This window comes from Cavia porcellus, unplaced genomic scaffold, assembly GCF_034190915.1.
Source record: "Cavia porcellus strain 051 isolate PalLab524CR breed Dunkin Hartley unplaced genomic scaffold, mCavPor4.1 scaffold_2, whole genome shotgun sequence".
Classification (NCBI taxonomy): domain Eukaryota; kingdom Metazoa; phylum Chordata; class Mammalia; order Rodentia; family Caviidae; genus Cavia; species Cavia porcellus.
The window spans coordinates 82,582,188-82,607,088 of record NW_026947485.1 but is presented as its reverse complement, the minus strand read 5'-3'; the positions used below and the strand labels follow the sequence as shown (position 1 = coordinate 82,607,088).

The following is a 24,901-nucleotide window of genomic DNA, read 5'->3' as shown; positions in this document are numbered from 1 at the left end:
CGCTCCCCGCGGCTCCTTCCGTGCTTCGCTCCGAAGCCTCTACCGGTCCGCTCTCCGCGGCTCCTTCCGGGCTTCTACTTCCCCCCAGGGTTGGCACCAGTATATATACGGATACAGTGTCCAATCATGTTAAAGTAAGCAAGGCAAGCTGATTGGCTAACATATTATTGAGCGGGTTGTTTACGCGGTAAGCAGGAAACTAACGTGCTCGATGGGAGGGGTAATCTAACTCAGGCTTTACTCTTTACCACAGGCCGCATGATCGCTATATGCGGCGGCTCGGCAATGTGGTGGCTCCCAACAGTTTGGATTTAAAATAGAACCACTGACTCCAGCAAAATTAAATCATTACATCTGCCCATCCTGTTCTAGCTTATGCTGGGGCGAGGTAGGTATAAGTTTACACACATCAAATATGCACACATGTGGTTACATCATTTTCTTTTTATTTCTTAGGTTGGCTTAAGACACATGTGAAATGCCTTTCAGAGGTAATGTGAACCTTCCCAAGGTGGTCATGGCAGAAAGGCGCCTGTGAAGCCTATGCAGGGATGTGGAACATATGACCCACTACAGGGGCTTTCAGCCCTCTAATGCTTGCTTTGTGCAATGTAGGCACAGAACTGCAATTCCTAGATCTCCAGGTCAAGACATGTGCTCTTAGTTTAATTGATACTTTGTAACTATTAGTTATTAACTTAAATTAAAACAATCATAAAAGAACTGAGTCTACTAAGGCAAGAAAACATTCCATAAACCTGCTGGCTTGGGATGAATCAAAAATATTTGGGAAAAATTGCATCTGAACCAAACATGTAGCACAGACTTTTTTCCTTGTCATTTTTCCTTATTCAATGCAGTACACCAAATATTTACAGAGCATTTACAAAATATTATTATTCTAAGTAACCTAGAGATGAATAAAGTATAAAGAAGAATGTGCACAGGCTTTATGCAAATATTATGCCTATTTGCGTGAGAGACTAGAGCATCTGAAGTTTTGGTGTCTTTGGGAGTTCATGCTACCAATCCTCTAGAGATGCTGAGGACTGATTTCATGGTTACAGTGATGATTGTTATGCTTTGAATGTTTGTGTTCACTCTGAAATACATTTTAAAATGTAATTGTTAGTACAGCAATATTAAGTGGTAGAGTCTCCAAGTGAGTAGTCCATGAAGGTTCTGCCATCACGAATGGACTGGTACCCTACAAAACAGCATGAGGAGGTCATTTGCTATGTCGTGTGATGACAGTGTGTCCTCCTCTCCAGTGTATGATGCCGCCTTGGAAGTAGAGTTCAGCCATTTAGAGGCCCTCACTCTGCGGACAGAAGAGCAAGCTTGGGAAGAGATACAACCTCTTAAGTGGTGGCCAAGCTATGGTACAATGCCACAGTGGGATGTTTGTATCATAGCAACCTCTAAAATGTTAACCATCACTGTTCTAGGGTCTTAAATGCCTTAATTCTGAGTTCTTCTCCCAATTCCTTGTGTACCTATGCCTGGACCACTGAAAATCTTAGCTACTCACAGTCAAGTCCATGGTATTGAAGCTGAGTAGTCCTAATGTGTTTGAGAGTATAGAAAGCATTCTGATGAAAAAAAAAAAAAAAACCATGGGGATTCTTTTTTAGGAGATGACAGGTACATTCAGATGAGCATTCATATGCATTTTTTGTCTTCTCTTGCCACATTAAATAGAGAGGATGTTAGGTCAACATAAAATTCCAAAGATGGTTCAGGAGTCAAAACATAGAAAATGTTCTTCTAGAACTATGGCAATAGGAATGATGAAGATTCTGTAGACATGTGCTTGAGTCTTGGGAAGATGAAATTAGATAATCAGAATATTAGTCTAGCAAAAAGACTTGGATGAGAGTTGTGATTTTAAACACATAGATGAATATGACATAAAATGAAGTGTTAATATTTTTCTTCTGCATGGCCAATATTTTAACTTGCATCAGTAAGTGAGGAATATAAGAGAAATTTTACTTGGGAAAGAGAAATGACTCCTCTAGCTTTTAAGTAGGAAGAAATATTTCAAGAGGCATTTTGGTTTTAATGTTATTTAAGTGTTCACATGGAGGTTATGGAAATGCTTAGCAACAAATTTCAAGAGGGATCTGAGCCATGATATTTAAGGTGGGGTGAAGATAGTGCTGGCATCTCACTGCCCATCTGTATCTGTGTAAAGATTGTTAAACATGCAATAGACATGGTATCTAATCCACTAAGTATGTGTTAGAGAATGAAAAACGTAATTCTTTTTTCCCCATGTTGAGAATTAATCTCGAGGCCTGGCACGCGTTAGGCAAATGCTCTACCACTGAGCTACATTTCCAATTCCCCCAACCTTGTGTTTTAAAATTTAACATAAGATCTACCTAAGTTCTCTAGCCTGGCCCTGAGCTTGTGATCTACCTGCCTCAACCTCCCCAGTAGCTAAGACACAGGTGTGCATCACCATACCTGGAAAAAGCATATATTGCTTATCAACTATTCCAGGTGATTTTGTTGCTTCTGTCAGTCAGTAAAACACTTGAATGGGTTTCCTTAAACTTCATGCTTTTAGGATAAAACTAAAGGAAAAAATAATCATTAGCTCTTTAAGCAAATGCTTTCTTCCAGGCACTGACATTCGCATTGTGTTTATTTCATTTTGCTATGCTCACCCATTCCTCTTTTATAAATAGTGAAAAGGGAGCTTCAATAAGTTTAACACATTGTAGCTATGAAGCTAGGGGTTAACTAAAGAAGCAGAAATTTGCTTTGATTTTCTACCAACCTCTTAGCTCATTCTATAACTGGCTACTTTTTGTGCCTTCGGTATGCTCTTGGAAACAGTGGTCTGACTAGGCACAAGTACCATCAGGGAGAGATTGATACCTATTTCAAATCTTCCAGCACCAGCCTCTACACTTTGCCTTCCTTTGACCAGAAAAATAGTGGCTACCGCCTTTGACCTGAGCATACAGTGGTATTTGTGGATAAATGAATAAATTAAATCAAGGAACATAAACAAGGAGAAGAGGAAATACAGCAGTAACAAAAACAAAAACTGTTTCCTAAACAGAATCCTATTTATCCCATTGTCACCCTGGGCACCTACTCACATGTAATGAATGCTGTCCTTGGAGCTACACAGAACTCCTGTGAATATGAATAAACAAGCCTAGTAATAGGAATGCAGGCAGGACAATCTGTTTCAGAAGAAAGTGGAACAGTGCCTGCAGAGCTGAGCATTTTGACTTTCAATATCTCGATAGCCACAGTGAGGCAGACCAGGATCGTTCTCACTTTCGTGTACTACTTTTCACAGGAAAGGACAATGGAAATTATAAATAATTTCTATTCGTAATAGAGAAGCTAAATTTGCTAAGTAAAAATTGTCTCCAGATTCTTAATATTGGCCTAAGCTCAATTATGTATTCATTCTTTTTCTTTTTTCTTCCTCTAAAAAATTTATTGGTCTATGTTTGTAAAGCATAATGATTACTTTCATTGTATGAATTTAGTACATGTACATCACATTTCTTAGTTCATTCTAAAGAGCCGCTCCTCCCTGCCCCTTCTTCTATGTCTCTGGCACTGCTTTTCATATATATATTTCTAGACAAATCAATGTGCAGTCTTTGTTTCTTTAGTTTCTTTTAACAGAAATGCTTGAAGATACTTTGAGGAAGGGCTAGTAATGCGTGGAACACCTTGAAGAGTTGTTTAACTAAGAGTAGTTAAATACATGCACGCACACTCTGGCTGCTTTTACACGGAAACCTGACGTGTAGCCTATAAAGAACACAGGGATGGTGGGGATTTGAAAATAGGGAAAGCCGTGGCTTTAGTTTTGACCAAAGAATCTTGTCGACACCTATAAATCCTATAAATATACAAGTTTTTAAAAACACATTAAGAAAGAAGAACTGGAAAATTTTGAGATGTCAATATTACAATGAAATAAAAGGCTCTCCAAGGAAAGAATATGCACTTCTAAAATTTGTCCATCCCAGGGATGTATTCACATAGAGTTAGATAAAGTATTTGGATTATTTATTATTTCAAGTCACTAGCCAATACATGACAATCATTACCTAATTTTTATGACCTGTCATTTAACAAAAGTTAACGCTGAGCATGTACTCTACATTTGCACTATGTACTAGTTTTAATCTTTGCATAGTGGAATAGCTCCATCAAAAGTCCTCAAACTCCTAATAGGAATCAAGCACTTACGCCATGAACAAACGTCATCATGATGCACTGCAAAACAAGAGCGTGGAATGGTGAGTTAGTGAGGATTTACTCTGATGACTTATAACCACATTTCCTTTCTAAATTGTTTCCTCACTTATACTGAGATAATGTTTTAGAATCCAAATAAATTTGCCACCTAGTCTATCTACAAATCAGTAAGTAAAATGACTTAGAATTTGTTAGGTGAGTATCTTCTTGAGTTTCCATAGGATCCTCAGAATAGTGTAGGGGCAGTGACCTGTGCTTGCATAAAGAGCTGCTTTATTATTCTTGCAGAGAGAGTGGTAGGTTTCTGGATCCTCTGTTATAGAGTCCAACAGGAGGAAAAGAACAGTATTGGAGGTGGTTTAAAGCTGGTAGGGAGTGAAGTAAAAAGTGAGGAAGAGCTAAACTGAGTATCAAGTTGCAACTGGTAATCAAAATCTGGATTTCATTAAAGTATGTGTCCACAAAAATTGCACCAGTAATTGTCAAATTGTCCTGTGGAGCCTGAAGCCAAACATAGCTGTCTACATAAAAAGTGAGATTTATGAAAATGACTTGATACAGTGAACAACTTTGATTGGAACCTGTAAAAATATGTATCTATGTCAATATACAGTTATATGTTATATTTATATTTGTATGAATATATGTATGTATGTGTGTGATTGAATATGTTGCATGCTTTATATCTTATGAATAATTTCAATGTATTATGAAGAAGAATTAAAAAGAGAGGGAATGAACATTACAAACCAAACTTACACTTGAAGCTTTTGCCTCAGGGTTAAATTTAGTATTTATACTGAGGTTTTGATGATCTTTCTTGAGAACACAATGTGCTAAGCTAATGTGGCATCATTTTGATATTCCAAATGCAAAACTCAAAACATATCCTACATTCAGATTTGTAGCTCTTGGAAAAGTAGAAGAATTCAAGATCGCAATGAGGCCTTCACTTTCCATTATGAATTCAACTAGAGTTAACTGTGACATTCACCTCAAGCGTTGGATTCCTAGCAGAAATTTTTTCATAACAACTGATCACTTAGCACTTTTTTAGTTTCCTTATTTATAAAATGCTTTCTATTTGTATTAGTAAATAATGATTATATTCATTATGGGGTGTTGCTGCATGTACATGGCACATCTCAATTCTTTTTTAATCCTCTTGGCACTTTTGGAGAAAAGTTCTGTGTGTACAGTTCTTTCAGGAAAACTGAGCTTATAAATATATGAAGAAACTGAAATCAAAATTAGCTATGCTTGGCATGAGCCAAGGCTTGGCTGGATCACAGTTGTTTAGGTCCAAAAAACTGGTAGGATGCGTGGATTAACAGCTTTTCATTTTAGTCTGAGCTCAGATGGCTGGCGATATATTCCTTCTAGCCACTGAGAGAATAAGCTTCACAGAGCCAAGACATATCATCTCTGATGCCGCCCCCCGCCTTTCCTATGGCTTGTTTGCTGTAGTGAGACACTAGTGTATCCAAAGTTCACAAAAGGAAATTTGCATTTACGGAACAGCCAATGTGGCCTAGTTGCTGGTACCAGAAATTTAAAAGTGAGTAACACTTAGACTCTCACTGTACAACGTCCAGGGCTTTCTGAGAGGAGACAGAGAGACACATATCATGTTGCTGATAAGAACTGCTGTAAAATGTATGCCCCAGGCATGATGGGAAAAAAGTGGAGGGATTCTATTGGCCTGGATAAGGCAAGGGCAGTCAGCAGATCTGAGAATGTCGTCTGCTCATGAAACATAAATAAAGATTTATGAAATAAGAATATTAATAATAATAGGCAACATTTATGCTTGCCAGGCTTACATTCATGTATGGACTTCTCTCAATCACTCTGTGTGTTAACTGGTATTACTATGTTCATTTTATTGATAAAAAACTGGGGGAAGACAAGCAATTGATATGGTGCCCAAGCCTCTCCTGTTTCAGAACAATCTGATTTTTACAAGGTCTCATATACAAGACGAGAAGAAAAAAGAATTGAGGTAAAGGTGATAGATTAGAGTTGTTTTTCATACTTACGTAGTATGCACGTGTGATAAAATAGAGGAAATGGGAATAATAACTACAATCAAAGAGCAATATATCTGCTTTCTGCTCTGTAACAAAATATCTCAGATAATTAACTTAGCAAAGATTTGTTTCCACAGGTTTGAAAGTTGCAGTCCATTGCCCATTGGCCTTATTTCTCTCGGCTGGTAGAGAGGCAGACATTTTGATGGGAGTGCACAGCAAAGCAAAAACATCTGGCATTACAAGCCAGGGAGTACAGAGAGGAAAGAGCTAGGGTCCCGCAATGACCTTCAGTGGCATCCACTAGTGACCAGAGGACCTGTCAGTATGTTCTTCTTAAAGATTCCATGGCTTCCCAGTAATTGCACCCTTGGGACTAAGCTTTAACAAATGGGTCTTTGGGTGACATTCAATATCCAGTTTATAGCAGGTAGAGGAGGGGGCTAAATCAATCAAGAAATTTTCAAGCTGTGCTACAGTGTATAATTTTACTTGGAAAGCAATGAAGTGCAATTGTATAATTTTCATCAGTAGAGAGTTGTAGTTGCATATTAGAACTTTCAATTCCAGTTCAAGAAAGATTCATTCTATAAGTTTCAAGGAAATAAATATTTTAGGATGAACCTGAAAAACATTGATAATTCATTGGCAAGAGGCACTAGGGCCATGGTACAATTTTTTTCTTTCTCTTTAGTACGAGTATGATTTTGTCATGCATTTTTGGTTTTATTTCTTCGGTTTATTACTTTCCCTAGAAGATTTTACAGCCACGGCTTACTAGCTATGCCCACTAACTCTGAGTGTTTTTGGAGAGTCTCTTGATTTGGCTGGTAGCGATAGGTTGAAGAAGGGAATCAGGAACGAAGAAGGCCATCTCTCAACCCAGGTTGACGTGACAGATGAGGGGTTACGATTTTGATTTAAACCAATGTTTCTTCTATCTAGAAATACAAAGGAAGACTGACTTTATTTTCATGTAAAGCCTAGCTTTCTTCAATTCTTAGATTAAAATATAAGAACTTCATTTTTGGTAGTAATCATTTGACAGTAACTGGCAGAATCAGAACATTTTGCAAGGTATTTATACAATGAACCTTGCCAATAAAGTCTTAAAGTTTATATGGGTGACAAGTAGTAGTATATTTGCAACTCCAAGAATGAGTGCTTTTCTTATACATAGACACAACACTCCCTTCACATGGTAAATTTGCCATGAACTTCTGAATGTATCTTTTTTTAAAATTTTATTTTAAAGAGATTGAAACTAAACATAAGACAGAACAAAGCAGATCAGAAGAAATCTTTTGCAGGAGCAGTAAGTCTCAAAGAAATTGTTCTATTTGTAAACTCAGATGAAAATTTAACTGAAAAATTTTACACTGAAAATACAAAGCTCTACATAAATAACTTATCAGTACATTGGTTGCAAACCCCAGTGGGCTTTGGCCAGTTGTGAATAAATTTCAAGAAGTACCGACATAGCTTGTTATTAAAAGTATATATATATATATATATATATATATATATATATATATATTCCAAACATGAAACACTTTGATCTAATTGTGACTGTCTTTTCTCAAATAAGAAGCAACCAAACCAAACCTGACCAAACCAAAACAAACTGAGCTAGAACAAAACCAAACAAAATAAATGCACTGGAAGTCAGTTTGAGACATAGTGGCTTAGGAAAAACATCTATTTGCCCTAAAAACTTGAGATTAGGTGACATAGATGATTCCCTACTTAAATCTGACAGAAATTCCCATTCATCTCTGCCAATTTAGAGTCAGCAGAGGAAGTAGTTGAGATGTCAAGGAAAATGAGAGCCCTTCATCTCAAGTTCTTGACTTTCCTTCCATCAGTCAGGGGACAAAATTCTTCCTCTTCTCTTTCTTTTTCCCCCAGTGTCTCCATCCTCTATCACTCCGCTCCTTCACACCTAATTGAAATGTCACCTGAAGAGAAGATCATATTCTTGAATGTCATAAATTGCTTAGCATTTGGCGCCATGTCAATTCTAAAAGATGGGATCACTCAGACATCCCAAAGGTTTTCTTATTGGGATACAATTGTTGGGAGTTATCTGAAATACTCAGGAATTTCCATGGTGTGCCATAGAGTATCATTTTACTTGGAAAGTGTCTGAACAGTTTTCGTCAGTAGGAAGTCACACTCACATGTTATAGCCCTCTCTTCCTCTAATAAGGACGATTCTGAACCACACAGAATCTATGAACAGACTCTGAAAGCTGGGCAGTGACGGGGGGAGTGGCGAGTGGGAATGTCACAGGGATCTATTATTCACTGAAACGGTTTCACCTAGGGGAAGGAGGATACTGCGACGAGATCTAAATTGTTTATGATGTGGTTAGATTGTGGATCATGGGGGTACTTTACTAATAACTGGGTTCATCCACTGATGAGATCATGGCTGCCTGTGCTCTTTGCATGTGGGTTCTGGGAGGCAGAGGGAACCCGGGGGTCTGGCTTGGAAGGATGCCTGTCCCGGCTCCTCCTCTCTCTGCTTCTGGATGCCATGAGTGAGAGCTTTCCTCTGCTGGGCCCTGAACTTTCTGGAAACCCTGAACTAAGATAAACCTCTGTCCTTTAAGTTGCAGGTGTCGAGTATTTTTGTCACAGTATCAGGAAAGTGACTAATACACCAGATATGCCATTTAAGTAGGCTTTTGTCTCACATGAGGAAAATGGACCAAACTGGAACAAATTTAGTTTGATAGGTAGTTTACTGGGTTCCAGCAGCCCGTGTAAGAATTCTTGGGTCATGAACGTAGTTTCACTCATGCCACAAACATTTACTGATTACTCACTTTTAGAAGACTATACTAAGTGACAGAGTTAGAAACAGGTGGATAGGCCCAACGCTATGTTTGAAGAAGTTGAAGATAGATTTTGAAGTAGTGAATACCCAGAAATTCCAGAGTCCAGTCTGCAATTTCTTATCACTGAATTATCTGAATGACAGGAACCAAATTTTTGTCATCATTTTCTTTCCATATGCATTTCATATAATGCAAAATATCACATCATTGAATCCTTGCCAGTAAACAAACTCTGATTAAAGTTTTTTTTTTTTTTCATTTCATTCTTTATCTTTACTCAGATGTCCTTAAAAACTGCCTCTATGTCTAGGTGTCTGTCTCACTGACTGGGGTATAGGTTGTAAAATATTTCAGGGGAGAAGTGATTCAAAATGTGCTGAAAGGCTGTAGACTTTATGCTCTAAACCTTTGTACTACAAAAATAAGACATTATTCAATAGACCTTTGTTTTTCTTGCCATATTTTGATTAAAACTGAAAGATCAGTGGCAGTGTGGCAAAGGATACTGAATGTAAGGGAGGAACCTTGAATCCATTCTTAATTTCTGAAATTAGTTTGCAACCTTGGACAATAAATTTGTTCTTTCTGAACTCATATATAAAAGGGAAAATTTTATTTAGTTAATTAACTTTACCTACTTAGAGGCAGGTCAAGAAAAAGTTCTTAGATTTGCTGAAGGTTTATGAATAGAAAGAAAAATACATCCTTTCCCTTTCTGGTAATGTTCTATTTTCTCATTTCTCTATTGATACAAAGGATGAAGTTATTTAAACAAAAATCACATTGTGCACCTATACTCTGTGTGCACATTTCTATGCTGTGCTTTACAAAAAAAAATCACTTTAAGTAAGGACATAAACACAAAAGCACTTGAGTGTTTCATTTTATTTTGGACAAAAAACAAATAGTAGATAGATGAACAAAAAGAAACAAGAAAATTATTTAATCTCACTATGAATCTCCATCTCATTTCAAGGTGCTTTTTAAGGTCCTTTCTAAGCAACTTTGTATTGAAATATGAGAAAGAAATAGGAATAGAATATCAGCTGCAGTCACAGCTTAGTGTTGAGATGTTCTATTCTGATGAACAAATCCATATTTGAATAATCACTTTGTAAATTATAGCCTTACAACTACGTGGTTTTACTCAGCTGTTCTGAAAAATTACAGGATTTAATTAGTTACAGATAGACTTTTATCTGAAAATTAAAATTTCCAGAATCTCAGTAGCTCAGCAGCCATGATGGTGGATCTCTGGTGCTATTTATTCCACAGTACACTGTAGCAGATATTAAAACTGATAGGACACAGAAAAAACAGAACTGACAATGAGGTCTCAATACAGTAAGCATGAACCATACTTGCGTAAATAAAACCACTTCTTTGTTTGAGCAACATTTAACTTTGGTGGGCTGTATTTACAATGGTTAGGCCATTTATCTGATAAAGATTTCCATAAAGCACTGATACACACATACTTGATACACACATACTTGAGTTTTGTGGAAGTAAGGTTTCTTTGGGTCAGCAGGAGAAAGGTTTGGGTCACTATGGCCTGCACCCCTGCCTTTGAATAGACATCAGAATTTCTCACAGATTTACACCAGCTCTCCACTGTGGAGAATCTCTGGTCAAGTTAAAGATACATTTATAATATGACTCAATGAATGGATAAGAATGATCTCTGCAGAATTTTGCTCAATTTTGCACAAAGAGTTGTGGCAGAAAGCTCATGGCAGCATTGAATGTGACAGTGACATGGTGTGAGAACCAGTAGTTCCATCACTGCAAGGATTAATAAGTAAACCATGGTTTCAGATGAAGCAATAATATTCTGAAGCAGGGAAAATGAACTAAAATAGTATACATTAACATTGCTATATTTCTCCATTAGATTTATGAAGGTAAAACACAAGTTACAAAAATATAATATGATATACCTGTGTGATAGTCAAAATAGAGTGTGATAATTAACTGATTGTGTCAAATTGGATAAGAAACAGCATCATCCTGTGTGTGGCTAAAGGAATTCACTGAAGGCAGAAGACCCATATGAGGAAGAACATTGGGCTCTGATATTTCAGAGGAGCCCCAGTCTTCACTTTCACCTTGAATGTTCTTTCTAGGCGTCTAGCCCAGACCCTCCAGCCTTCAGGCAGAAACTCCTAAACTTCCTGATAAGCACTCACAGGACTCACTATAGGGAAGCCCAGTCCCCTGACTGCATTCTTTAGATCTCCTCCCTCTTCCACACCTGATTTTATGAGTGGCTCCTGCAAGTCTGTCATTTAAATATTATAAATGTATTTAATTCATATTATATTTGTATCTTATATATTTGTATAACTTGCATTAAACATGCTCTTATAATGAGCACTGACTGATGGTACACAAGATGGCATTTAAAGACATGGAGAGTTACACTGATATGTCAAACACCACTGAGAAGGAGACCCAGAAAGAAAAATCAGGGAAAGGGTTAGTGAGCACAGTGGTATTTTTATTTGATTTCTTGTGGTTGCTTTATATTCTCATTAACTTATTAGGTTAACATGAAGTATTTCATACTATAATTTTAAAATTTAATTTGAAATATAAAATAAAATCCAAGTATTCACCTAGCATCCTATTACCTCTGTATTGATTTATTGAGTAAATTGTACTCAGCTTCTAATTTTTGTCAAATTCCCTTCTAGAGTTCATGAGAAAACACGAGAATTGAGACATAGCTCTTACATTCAAAGTTCACTGTAGTTTTGAAGATATACATGAGAATTTTATAAACAGTGTGAGATTTTACTAAAGGAAAATTTACACATAAAAGAAAAAGACTAAAACAGAAGATTTATCTGAGGCAAAACCTACTGACATTTTCTAGGAGAAATGTACAAAATTCTGCCTATTAACCTCCTTGCTTTTTTCTTTTATCCTTTGAACTCAGTGATATCCATTATTCTGCAGAATTTTCTCTTTAGAGGTTGGTTATTTTAAGCCTTTTAAAAAATGTTCTGTATTTTGTAGAGAGTGAATTTTATTCTGATGTGATTTTTCACTGTGTCACAACATTTCTCATAGAGTCGTAACAGTGATAGGCATTGAATTAATCAATCATATATTTTGTATTAGAAGAGTACTTTGTCACTACTCTTTTTGTAGACGTTGTTCAAGAACATTAATACTAGGGTAGAGCTGAATGGACGTGTAACAAGAGGACCAGAGGAAATATGCTTGGAGAACTAGGTAATCTCTGTTGGTAACCATCTAGGTAGGATTTGATAAGAAGTGCTGAGAAAGAATAATTAAAGCGTTGTACAAACTGAAAGTTATTCACCATCTCTGAGTTTCCTTTGGGTAGATTTTGAAATGAGTGGGTTGTCATTAAAAAACAGTTAGGTGATTTCACTAGGGATTGACACTATTTTAAATGTGTACATATGAATGCATGAGTATTTAAATTTAGTTGCTATATGGAATAGTCCTAAAAATAAAAGAACCCCAACAGTTACTCTGTTAGGTCAACGAGACAGTGATTTTTATTTATTCCAATATGTTTCCTTTTGATAGTCAAAATTTCCAAAATTATTACAAAGTGTGATGTCAGGTTAGTATGTCTTTCTTATTTATAGCCTTTAAACTCAGCTCCTTATCTAGCCTTAAGTTCCCTAAGATGTAAATTAAGTTTTAAGCCACTATGTATATAAATTATATATATATATATATATATCATATATATATTTCATTTGCAACTTTACATATTTATAATGCAGATTTGAAAGATATTACAGGATAAGTGTTTCAGATGAGAAAATTAGGGAACAGAAACTTTATCATTTCCCCAGCCCGCCATCACTGAATATAGAAGAGAGCTTGGGTTTGGCCTTCTGCTTGCTATTTCCCACAGCTGTCCAAGACTTCAGGAAGCAGGAAGGTACCACCCAGACTCCCACATTCTCAGTCCGCAGAAAGCCTTTTCTCTTTAATTTTGTGGACCATTGATAGTAAAAAGGGGTTGGGAGATTATTCATTTTGAGGTTTTCTGCAGTGAACCCAAAGCACACTACTCCTATGGTCCTTTTATTAACTGATGTCACTCACAAAGAGGCTCCTGGCTGTTGTCAGACTTCTCAGAGCTCAGAGGTTAAAATGAAGATGAGTCTTGAAGAGGGAATAGGGTATGTTCCCTTTTCCAAATAATTCTCACTTTTTGAAACACAAAACCAAATGATTTTCATGTTTGTCATCTTGGAAATTGAAAAATATATTTTGGGAAAAACAGGACTAATCTAACACTCATTTTTCAGAAGCTGAAAATCCTCATGTACCTACTCCCACTTAAAAGGAAAAACAATATCACTGTGTGGCAGAAGCCTTTCTTAGTTTTCTTCAGCTATCAACCCCCACTCCTCCCAAAGGTTCTGCTACCCTAACTCTAGCAGCATAAATGATTTCTTTTGTGTTTTGCTTCAACTGCTCAATAATTTGCAATTGAAAATTTGTCATTGTCACTAGTGTCAGATACCCTCTTGGGGAGATATACCACAAGGTATGCATCTGTTTAAGTATTGACAAACATCTGAGTGGCTTCGAGGTTTGCTTTCTTTGTTTCATTTGCTATAGTGAGTAGAGATGTGGCTCACATTCTGCTTCATGTTCTTTGGTAAATCTATGTATCGATTGTTTTTACACGACCAGGAGGAAACTGCCAGGTCATGTGGTGTGCACTTAACTCTAGAAGTATTCTAGTGTTAGTTTTATATTCTCATAGCAGATACCCAAAACGGCTAATCTACGAAGAGAAAAGATTTATTTTGGCCCACAGATTTTGAGGTTTCAGCCTCTGATTTTCTGACTCCATGGCTGTTGGGTTGTGAGGGGACAGCACATAATGTCACAGAGGGCAAAGTGGAGCCACACTGCTCCACTCATGGCCAGAAAGTGAAAGTGGAGGGAAGGCACTGGGCCCTGCAGCCCTCTGCATTCTGCAAGCCCATGCTGGAAGTGAATCCAGAGAACCTTGGACCTTTGTCAATAGATGTCATTCAGGAAGAAGCACAAGAAGATGACTGGAAGATCTTTCTCTCTCTAAGCTACATCTCTCACAGTTTCCATTAATTCCCTACGGCCACCTTGTAAATCTCGACTTTTATACACGGATCCTTGGGGGACCTTTAAGATCCAAACCATAAAGCCAGGTTTAGTGGCACATGACTATAATCAGCACTTTGGAAGGCTGAGGAAGGAGTGCCACATGTTTGAGTGAGCAACTTAGTGATTTAGTGACACCGTGTCTCAAAATAAAAGCAAAAAATAAAAAAGATCTGGGGATATAGCAAAAGAGACTAGGTCTAATCCCTAGTACAGGAAAATAATCCAAACCATAGAAATTATAAAACAATGTTTGTCTCCTTTCACAATATTTTTTATGTAATAAACAACTATAAAATTTCAGTTACATACCAAAAGAAGTGTTTATTATTTAGGTGCTGATGGTCAGCTGGGTCTCAGCTTATCTCTCGCACTCTTTTGCACAGGCTGGCCCAGGTGAGTTGGGATACATTGGCTGTTGGCTGATCTCAGCTGGAGTTGTCTAGAAAGAGAGAAACCCACATGTCTTTTCCATTTTCTAGAAACCTTTTTCAGGTATGGTTTCATTGTTCACACAGAGGCACAGGGCACAAGTGAAATGCACACCTGCTTTTCATAACACTGCCTGGGTAGCATTTTCAAACACTGCTAAAAGTTAGATAAACCAAAAGTTAAAAGGCAGATCCTACTTTGTTTCTTAGGAAATTGTTTTAGCACAAGTGGAGAAACGAGGCTGGCAATGATGTTGACGTACAGAAATTTTCCAAAGTAGGCGTTATAAATTTACTTTGCCTTTGGAATTGATAGTTATAGTTGCTGCAAACTGTTACCTACTAATCTTTTCTCTTCTTTTTAAAATCTCTGGGTCTGGGCTCTTGATTAGTGTAGAGCCCTAATCTAGCAAGGCCAAGTTTGGATTCCATTCCCGATACTGCAAAAAGTAAGATTTCTTCTCCACCTCCTGCTTCTTGGATTAGGAATATCTAAACATTTTGCTCTCTGATTTTGTTCTCATTTTCTTGGTTATTAGTGAAGCTGAGAGAATTTTATGGGTTTATTGGCAATTAGATACGCTGTTTTGTGAAACTCCAGTTGAAGGTTTTTTTGTGTTTGTTATTTTTCCTACAGCTATGTGCCTCTTATAGTAAAATATGTGTAGGACTAATAGAAGTTCATGTATATTCTCTGTCTCTGTCTCTGTCTCTGTCTCTGTCTCTGTCTCTGTCTCTCTTCCCGCGCTCCACTGATTTTTCACCCTCTTAGACCTTGTGGTCACTGAACAAAGCCGTTACTCAGTGTGTTAGGTGTGGGCTCTTAGTACACTCAGTCCCGCTTTGGGAGAGATGTGAAAGCTTGAGTAAGGTTGGGAGGGAGGTGAGGGGCAGCTTTCCATTTCCAATGCTGATAAACTACATCCACAAGAACGAAAAGGAATAAACAAAAAGAGCCCTGGTAATGTGAGACAGTAATGTTATCTACAGTATCCTTTAATGCTTCAGAATAAAATAGGAAGAATATACAGCTGTATAAAGCTACAGGATACAATGAAACTGATGAACTACAAGCTCTAAAGGACACTAGGTACTGGAGAAACTGGAAGAACAAGAAAGAGATTCAGAATGAAACATCTCTGTATTTCATGCCTGTAAAAGTCATCTCAGGCTTTTGGCTTTCATAACTATAAAAACAATTAATGTGTTGGGTTTACTCATTATCTTTCAGCCCTTACCTTTGAGTTGTTTGTTACAAAGATATAATGGTTCTAGATAGTTGTCATATGTGTTAGAAATGAAAAAAATAAGAGGGATGGTTCTCTTCTTCTGTTATCAGGAAATGTGATTTCCCCAACCTAAATCTTCAGCGGAAGACAGCAAACATCTCTACCCAGGAAGTAACTGAGCCATGACTTCACTCAGCAAGAACAGATCTTTACCCCAGAAGAACAGAATGTGAGATCTAAGGACTTATAACTTATGTGTAAAATGTGCTCTGTCCTTACCAGATGGGAAGTCATGGAACTATATATGGAAAATCAGCTGTGTTTCAAATAAAGAGCAAAACTGAAGTTGTCCCTCTGACTGGTATATATCAATTTGTTCCTATTAAAACATGTGCATACCACTTGTTGCTGAGGGAGATGGAATAAATGTTACTAAAATTAACTTCTTACTGTAGGAAAATATGATATGACATACAGTGCACTTAGAGTCTGCTCCCAGAAATTGGACCAACAGCCCAAAGATAAGATTCTTAAGAGATGTATGCGAGTGGAGCTTCACTTTCACATGAGCTTTGTACACCCTGTGCAACTTCCAAAGGGTGGGACCGGAGAGGCCAAGTCAAAAATGGAATGAAGTAGTGCTGGGAAGATGAAAGAAAGTGGAGGAATAAGTACCTACCAGCTGGACTAGTAGGGAAAGAGCTGGGGAGTAGAGAATTGTACAGCCGTGATTCTGGGTCAGGGTCTTTTGCATTCATGGCTAAATACCAAGCACTGTATGCATGAGAAGAGACCCTATCGGCACTCCAGAGAAGAGCTCCTGTGGAGCTATGAGCCTGTTAGAAATATTATAGACAATGAAGAACTGTGAGATATGAAAATTCCAAGCAGTAGAATAGCAGAAAATGTACTGAGCAGCTCAGTACTTACTTAAAATCTTGGAAGACCACATTTTAGGAGGATGATTTATTTATTACTCTAGATGAATCTTCTCTTAGGCTTGGTCTACCAATGCCTGAAACTAACCCTCATGAGGATCTAGTTAGGTCAACCCTCATTAATTGTCTATGGAGATAAAATTCAGGTTCTTTAAATAGACGAGATGTGGCCATCCAGGAGTTCACCAGTTAATTTTCCCTCTAAGTCAGAGCAGTGAGCTGCATGCTGCAGCTGCTGCACATTCATCAACCAGCTCAGCCTTTGATGAAAACCATGCTCCTGGCTGTCAGCCCTCAGCCAACATAGGGCTGGAAGAAATTGCCTGGGCTTGTGTGCTATACCCTGCCTAGCTGCAGCTCTCCTATGTGTGATCTCTTCATCCTCCATTCTGCATAAACCAGCTAACTCACTCAACTTGAAATCAGGTGCCTCACTCCAGACAGGAGGTAACCCAAAGTGTGGGAGCTTCTTCTCTATTCACTTCCCTGCAAACATTCATCTCCGGGACAGCTCCCTAACTACTGCCTTATTACCTCGTTTTTTCTTTAGATTATTGTGAAGCTATTGTGTTTCATTTTAGAGACATCTACTGTTTTTTATTCTAGGAAATTTGGGCTTTTCTACTGTAATGTTTTTTAATCCTCAAAGATAAAAATGTTGAAAGACATATTCAGTGAGCACCCATGAAGCCTATTTTTTATACCTGAGTTTTTTACTGTACTTAAGCATCCATGGATTGATCTATCAATCTATCTTTTTTATTGCATTTCAACATCAGTTGCATATACCTGGATAGTTAAGGTGATCTGAATTCTTTCTTGTGTTCCAGAAACTCAACAGAAGAATAAAATATTAAAATCAGCTATAGAAAAGAAACAAATCACTTATAAAGGAAAGCCCATCAGAATCACAGCGGACTTCTCAACACAAACCCTCAAGTCAAGGACAGTTTGGAATTTTGTATTTCAAGCACTAAAAGAAGCCAGTCTTTAACCCAGATTGATATACCCTGGGAGACTATCTTTCACAATTAATGGAGAAATAAGATACTTCCATGACAAAGAACTAATGAATTTATGACTACCAAACCAGCTTTACAGAATGCTCTGATGGACTATTAGATAATGAAGACCACAAACACATGAACACCAATAAAAAGAAGCTGCCATACAGAGCACCAATTAAACAGAGGAGAAATACAGGCAACAAACAGTAGGAAAAACGCATGGAAAATACAAACCAATCCATATTGATTACAACCATCAATGTAAACAGTCTCAACTAACCAATTAAAAGAAACAGAAAGACAGAATGGATCCAGAAGCATAAAAGTATGGTGCATTCAAGAAACATATTTAATGCCCTAAAAAACTCACAGAATAAAAATCAAAGGATGGAAAACAATTCTCCATGCTATAGGAACCCAGAAAAAAAGATTTAGGCCAAGACTGATCAAAAGGGACAGAGAAGGTCACTATACACTTATTAAAGAACACTCCAAGAAGAAGAGATAGCAATCATAAATATTTATGCACCAAACACAGGTTCACCAAGTTACATAAAAGAAATATTAACAGACACACACACACACACACAAAAAAAAAAAAAAAAAAAAAAAAAAAACCAAGTAAGCACCAACTCTATGGTAGTGGGCAACCTTAATACACCACTCTCACAAATAGATAATCTAGACAAAAAAAGTCTATAAAGAAATATTAGAATTAAACCAAGCCTGTGAGTAAAAGGACTTGGCAGACATTCACAGAATGTTCCACCTCAAAAGTTTGGAATACGCATTCAGTTTCAGAAGGGACATTCTCAAAAATAGACCATTTATCAACTGATAAAATATGTTTAAGTAAACATAGAGGAATTGAAATAATGCATACTGTCTGACCATAGCACAATAAAAATGAAAATCAATGACAAAAGAAATTTCATGAACTACATTAACACATGGAAATTAAAAATGCTTTTTTAAACAAACAATGGATCACAGAGGAAATTAAGAATGAAATTATAGCATATATACAATTAAATGATAACCCAGGTGCAATAGAACAAAATTTATGTGACACAATGAGAGTAATCCTATGAGGGAAATTTATACTCACACATTAGGAAAAGCAAATGAGCTCAAATAAACAGCCTAATGTTGATTCTTAAATGTCTAGAAAAAAGAACAAATAAAAGCCAAAGCTCATGTGACAGAGAAAATTATAACGATAAGAGAAGAAATTAATGCAATGGAGACTAAGAAAACAATACAAAGAATTAATGAACCAAAAAGTTGATTATTTGAAAGAGTAAATAAAATTGATAAACCATGAGCTAACCTCACCAAAAAGAGGAGGAAAAGGCACAAATTCAAGCAATTAGGAAAAAAAGGGGAAATCACATTGGATCTCATAGAAATCCAGTAGCTCATCAGTACCTACTTTGAGAACGTACATTCTTATAAAGGTAGAAAACATGGAAGAAATGAACAGATTCATGGACACAATCAAATTGCCAAAACTAAAACAAGAAGATATAAAAATTATAAATAATTGATATCAGTCAATAAAACTGAAAATGTAATTAAAGGTTTACCAACAAATGAAATTCCAAGCCCTGATGGCCTGACTGTTGAATTCCACAAGGAACTCGGAGAAGAACTAATGCTGAAACTCTTTATAAAAATTAAAACGGGAGTAGTATTTCCAAAATCATTCGTGGAAGCAAGTATTATCCTGATTCCAAAGCAAGAGAAGAACACAGCCAAAAAGGAAAACAATCTGCCTGAAGAGAAAGATGTAAAAATCTTTAATAAGATACTGGAAAGCAGAATTCAACAAATCATCAAGAAGACTATATATCATGACCAAGTAGGATTCATCCCAGGGATGCATGGATACTTCAACATATATAAGTCAACAAATATAATATACCATATTAAAATAACCAAAAAATTTGCATCAGCAATAGATGCAGGAAAAGCATTTAACAAAGTCCAATACCCATTTATGATAAAAACCCTACAGAAAATTAGAATAGATAGATGGTCTTTACCTCAATCTTATAAAAGCCATCTATGAAACCTAAAGGCTAATATCATATTAAGTGGTCAAAAACTGAAAGTCTTCTTTCTAAAATCAGAAACAACACAAGGAGGTCCATTATCACCACTCCTATTCAAAGTAGCTCTGGAACTATTAGCCAAACTATTAGAAAAGAGAGAAAAATAAAAGGAATAAAAATGGGAAATAATAAGGTAAATTATCGTTTGCAGATGACATGATACTTTTCAGAGAAGACCCCAATAACTCCATCAAAAGAAACTCCTAGATTTAATATTGAAATTCAGTAGTGTAGTCAGATCCAAAGTCAGAATTCAAAAATCAATAGCATTCCTATACACAAGTAAGAAACTCAGAGAGAGAGAGATTAGGAAAACACATCCTTCAAAATAACATCTAAAGAATGAAATACAATCTAACAAAGGACATAAAAGATCAATCCAGTGAAAATTATAGTACCCTTAAAAAGGAGACTGAAAATACCCAAAAATGGAAAGATATCCCTTGCTCTTGGATAGGAAAAACTAACATAGTGAAAATGGCCTTACTCTCAAAACTACTATACATATTTAATACAATTTCAATCAAAATACCATTAGCATATCTCACAAAACTGGAAAACATTCCTAAAATTCATTTAGAACCAGAAGAGACTATGAATAGTAAAATCCATTCTGGGAAATGAAGGCAATTCAGAAGGCTTCACAATCCCACATCTGAAATTACACTACAAATCTACCATGACAAAATCAGCATGGTATTGACAAAAACACAAGCAGAAATACATACACAAATTGCCCTGAAGATAAGTAGAAGAGAATGGAAGATGCAAACACAACTCCAAACATACTCAGCCACCTTATCTTTAACAAAAGGAGCCAAACACATCCATTGGAACAAAGATTGTCTCTTTAATAAATGACCTTGGAACATGTGATAGTATAAACAAATTTTCTATGGATAATGAGACAGTATAGTAGCCATTGTTCGTTCTCTATTTTTTGGTTCTGAAAGCCCTGTAATGCTTTCATTCTCTTGAATGGTTTTATACTGTTTTGTTATGTTTGATACTATCGTATATGAAGCCATGCTCAACTATTTTAAAGAAAGAGAAATTATGTTAATTATGGGTTGTCTTGTGGTAAAATGCTGTATTACTTGCATTGTCCTGATCTGATCTGCTTTGTTATGTCCTCCTTTGTCTTAATCTCTTTAAAATAAAATAAAAAAAATTTTAAAAAATGACCCTGGAAAAGTTCGCTTTCCATATGCCAAAGACCAAAAGTACACTGATGTCTATCACCATGTACTAACTAAAAATCAAAATTGATTGAAAATATAAGTATTAAAGTAGAAACACTAAATTTACTGGAAGAGAAAATAGGTAGAAATCTCAAAGTCATATATGTAGGCAGAGACTTCATGAACAAAACACAGACTGCAAAAGAAATATTACAAAGAATCAATAAATGGTATCTCACCTTTTAAAAAAGTTTTTGCACAACAAAAGAAATCATCCACAGAATGAAAAGACAGCCAACAGAATGGGAGAAATTATTGCCAGTTGTCCCTCACACAAAATATGCATATCTAGAATTTATAAAGAACTGAAAAAAAAAACCCAGACCTTCTCAAATTCAAAGACCCAATCCAAAAATGGGCATCTGACATGAATACACACTTCTCAGGTGAAGAAATACAAATGGCAAATAAATACATGAAAAAATGTTCAACATCTTTGGGCATTCAATAGATGCAAATTAGAACAACACTGAGATTCCATCTCACTCCAGAAAGAATGCCTATCTTCAAGAAATCAGCCATTAACAAATGCTGGTAGAGTTGTGGGGAAAAAGGAGCCCTTCTCCACTGTTGGCGAAAGCGTAGACTGGTACAACGCTTGTGGAAATCAGTGTAGAAATTCCCTAAAACAAACAAACAAACAAACAAAAAAAAAAAAACAGGATTAGAAATCCCATTTGATCCAGCTATTTCGCTTCTGAGTTCGTTCCAGAATTAGAACCATCACACAACAGCAGTATTATGTGCACCCATGTTAATAGTATCACAATTTGTAATAGGTAAATCTTGGAAACAATTCAAATGACCATCAACTAAGAAATAGATCAAAAATGTGGTTTTTACAGGTGATGAGTTTAGCTCAGTGACACAAGTGCCTACCTGGAAAGCATAAGATCATGCGTTTGATCCTCATTTCCAAACAACAACAACAACAAAAGTGTTTTTTTTTTTTTTTTTAATGTAATGGAGTACCACGCAGCCATAAAATGAGATAAACTGGAGACTTTTATAGGTAAATGGATGCAACTAGAAACCATACTCATAAGTGAAATAAATCAGACCCACATCTGTAAACATTGTATTGTTCCTTAGTATGAGAAACTGGTAAGTAAATACCATCCAAAATGTACAAGAGATATTACGAACTGGGAAGAAACTGTTCAAAATAAAAGACAAACAGTGATAGGAGAAAGGGAAGGGAAAAAAGGAAAAAGAAAAAAAAATATGTGCACACTAGATAGTTAAGATAGTTCACTGAAAAGAAAGGCTTGTGCTAATATTGTTTATATAAGATATCATGCCTATATGTTGTACTCAGAATAACTGCTATCAAGACAACAATATGTGATATATTAATTATTGTGACTTCTATTAACTTTCTTTGAAACTCTATATTATTGTTATTTTTATTCTTTTCCATTTAAAAAAGTCATTATAACTTAATCTTACAAGAATACACACCTTGAAGCTGTAAATATCTGTGTTTCTATGAGCATACCATTGGGGATAATAATAATAAAGGTCTGTAATAATATACACATTTTTCATCTAGCTAACTTTCCTAAAAAGCATAACTTAAATTATTATTGTTAATTATTATAGTGATTGTTTTAAGTTCTATTGAAAGAATAAAGTACAAAAATTTGTGTGTGTGTGTGTGTGTGTGTGTGTGCGCGCGCGCGCGCAGAGAAAAACAATCCTAAACAACAGTGATCAACATTATTCTTGCTAATATAACACAGTGGTGCCTCAGTTCATGAATATACTTTGCTTTGTGATTATGGAGAAGATGGATATGTTTGTTTTGTGTGGAGAAAATGACTGTGGTTTGCTTGTTATCTGATGTGGAGTTTGTGAATGAAAGCAAAATTGTGTCAAACACTATTTTTGGAGAAATAAGTTGCTCACGAATAGAAGCGTTCATGAACCAAGGTATTATTATATTTTAACAACAAATTTTCATGCTTAAATGAACTTTTTAGTGAAAATTGGTATTAAATGTATTACTTTAATATATGTTTTGGACATTTAGTCCTGTTTGGTTGTACATTTGGGTGAGGGTAGAGAGTAAGGAATCATTGTCTCTGTGATTTACATCTGCATGAAAACCCAAGTTCTCCTGCCCATATCCACTCTTACCAGAGGATAAATCCCCATCCCATGGAGTAGAGTTGGTGTGTGATAGTGTCCTTTTTTTTTTTTTTTTTCCTTTTCAATCAGGCATTCTCGTTTCACAATTTAAAGTTCTTTCTTCCCAGCTTTTAAAGAGGTGATGTTCTTGCATGCCAAGCAGTAAATCCATATGAAAACAGCCTGTAAAATCCCTTTCAAAGTGTTTAGTGAAATAGGCTTTGGAGAAATAGAAAATTTGACCTATATTGATTTTATGTCCTTTGAGAAATAGGAAGCTTGGGCTTGATTAATGAGCATTTCCCACCTCATTTATGTTCAAAATCTCTGCAATTGACATCTGAAAATTCTCATACATTGTACCAAAGTAAATTACATTAAGTGCCTTCTCTAGCTCTGATGTCTCTGCCTCAAAGAACCAAGTGCTCTGTTTTGGTGATGCAGGCAACAGCTAGTTTGCGGAAGAAGCAAAAGGAATGAAAACAAACCAAACAAAGTCATGCAAGTCAAAAAACCTAGAATATGATAAATATAATCTGAATCATATACGACAACTGTCCTTAAATAATTTTGAGTCTAACTTTTCTTGGACAACTGCCCTTCTTAAGGACTTACTTTCATGCTTAAAATACAGTGACATTATTAGCATTAGAGGAGAAGAGAGTAGGAACCATGTGCCATGGAGAAGAGAGTAGGAACCACTCTAAGATGAAAGCTGCGTTCTCTGTTTTGTGAGACTGTGCTCCATCATCCACGATGACATCTGAAATGCAAGGATCTCGGAAATGTATCCAATCAGAGAGATGTGTTCACAGGCAGTTCTACCCAAAGGTGCTCACCAGAATCATCTGGGAGTGTTGTGTTTCCCCCAAATGCACACTAGGTTCATACTGCAGAGCAGAGAAGAGTACACATTCTCGATAATGAGCCAGATGTTTAGTATTTTAGGCTTTTTAGGTCCTGAAGTGTTCATAACAATGACCAATTTCCCTACTCTACCCCGAAGTAGATATAGGATGATACCTAAGCAACAGGTGTGGCTATGTTCCAGTTAGACTTCTCTAACACAGATGGAGGCCTAGATTTGGTGCTAGGTGTAGCTCACTGACAGCTGCACTGTGTGATCAATTTGATGTGTCAGAGATTTAAATGTGAAAAAACCCAAAACCATTAGTCTTCCCAGATCAATCATGGAACCATATCCACATCACTCACATTGTCTTCAATAAATTAAAAAGACACAAGATTTTACAATAAAATACAAAATATTACTTTAAGTGAAGATAAATTTTAATCTAAAGTAAAAAATGCATAAATTATCCAGATGCTGATATTGGCAAGGCTTTTGATTTTAAATAATTGATAAATCAAAAGGACCTAGAAATGATGAATTTACAGGTAGGTAGCTTAAGAATGTCAGGAAAGAGAGTAAAATATGAAGAACTAAAATAAAATACATTAAATAAAAATAGTTATACTGAATAATGAAGGTGAAGACCAAAAAGTACAAAACAGAATAAAAGGATACAGAGGTAAACGTAAAAAAATCAA

The 24,901-nt window shown here is 36.2% G+C and overlaps 1 long non-coding RNA gene across 1 annotated transcript in view; it reads right to left on the bottom strand.

Moving 5' to 3' along the window:
* Window positions 1–6,746: 6,746 nt before the first annotated feature.
* The window catches only part of LOC111758390 (uncharacterized), a 40,276-nt gene continuing 22,121 nt past the window's right edge, over window positions 6,747–24,901 (bottom strand). The window contains exons 3-4 of the long non-coding RNA XR_002792572.2: window positions 14,573–14,702; window positions 6,747–7,213 (exon numbers count right to left, since the gene is read on the bottom strand). This is a non-coding gene — a long non-coding RNA (uncharacterized LOC111758390). The remainder of the gene's footprint in view (window positions 7,214–14,572; window positions 14,703–24,901) is intronic.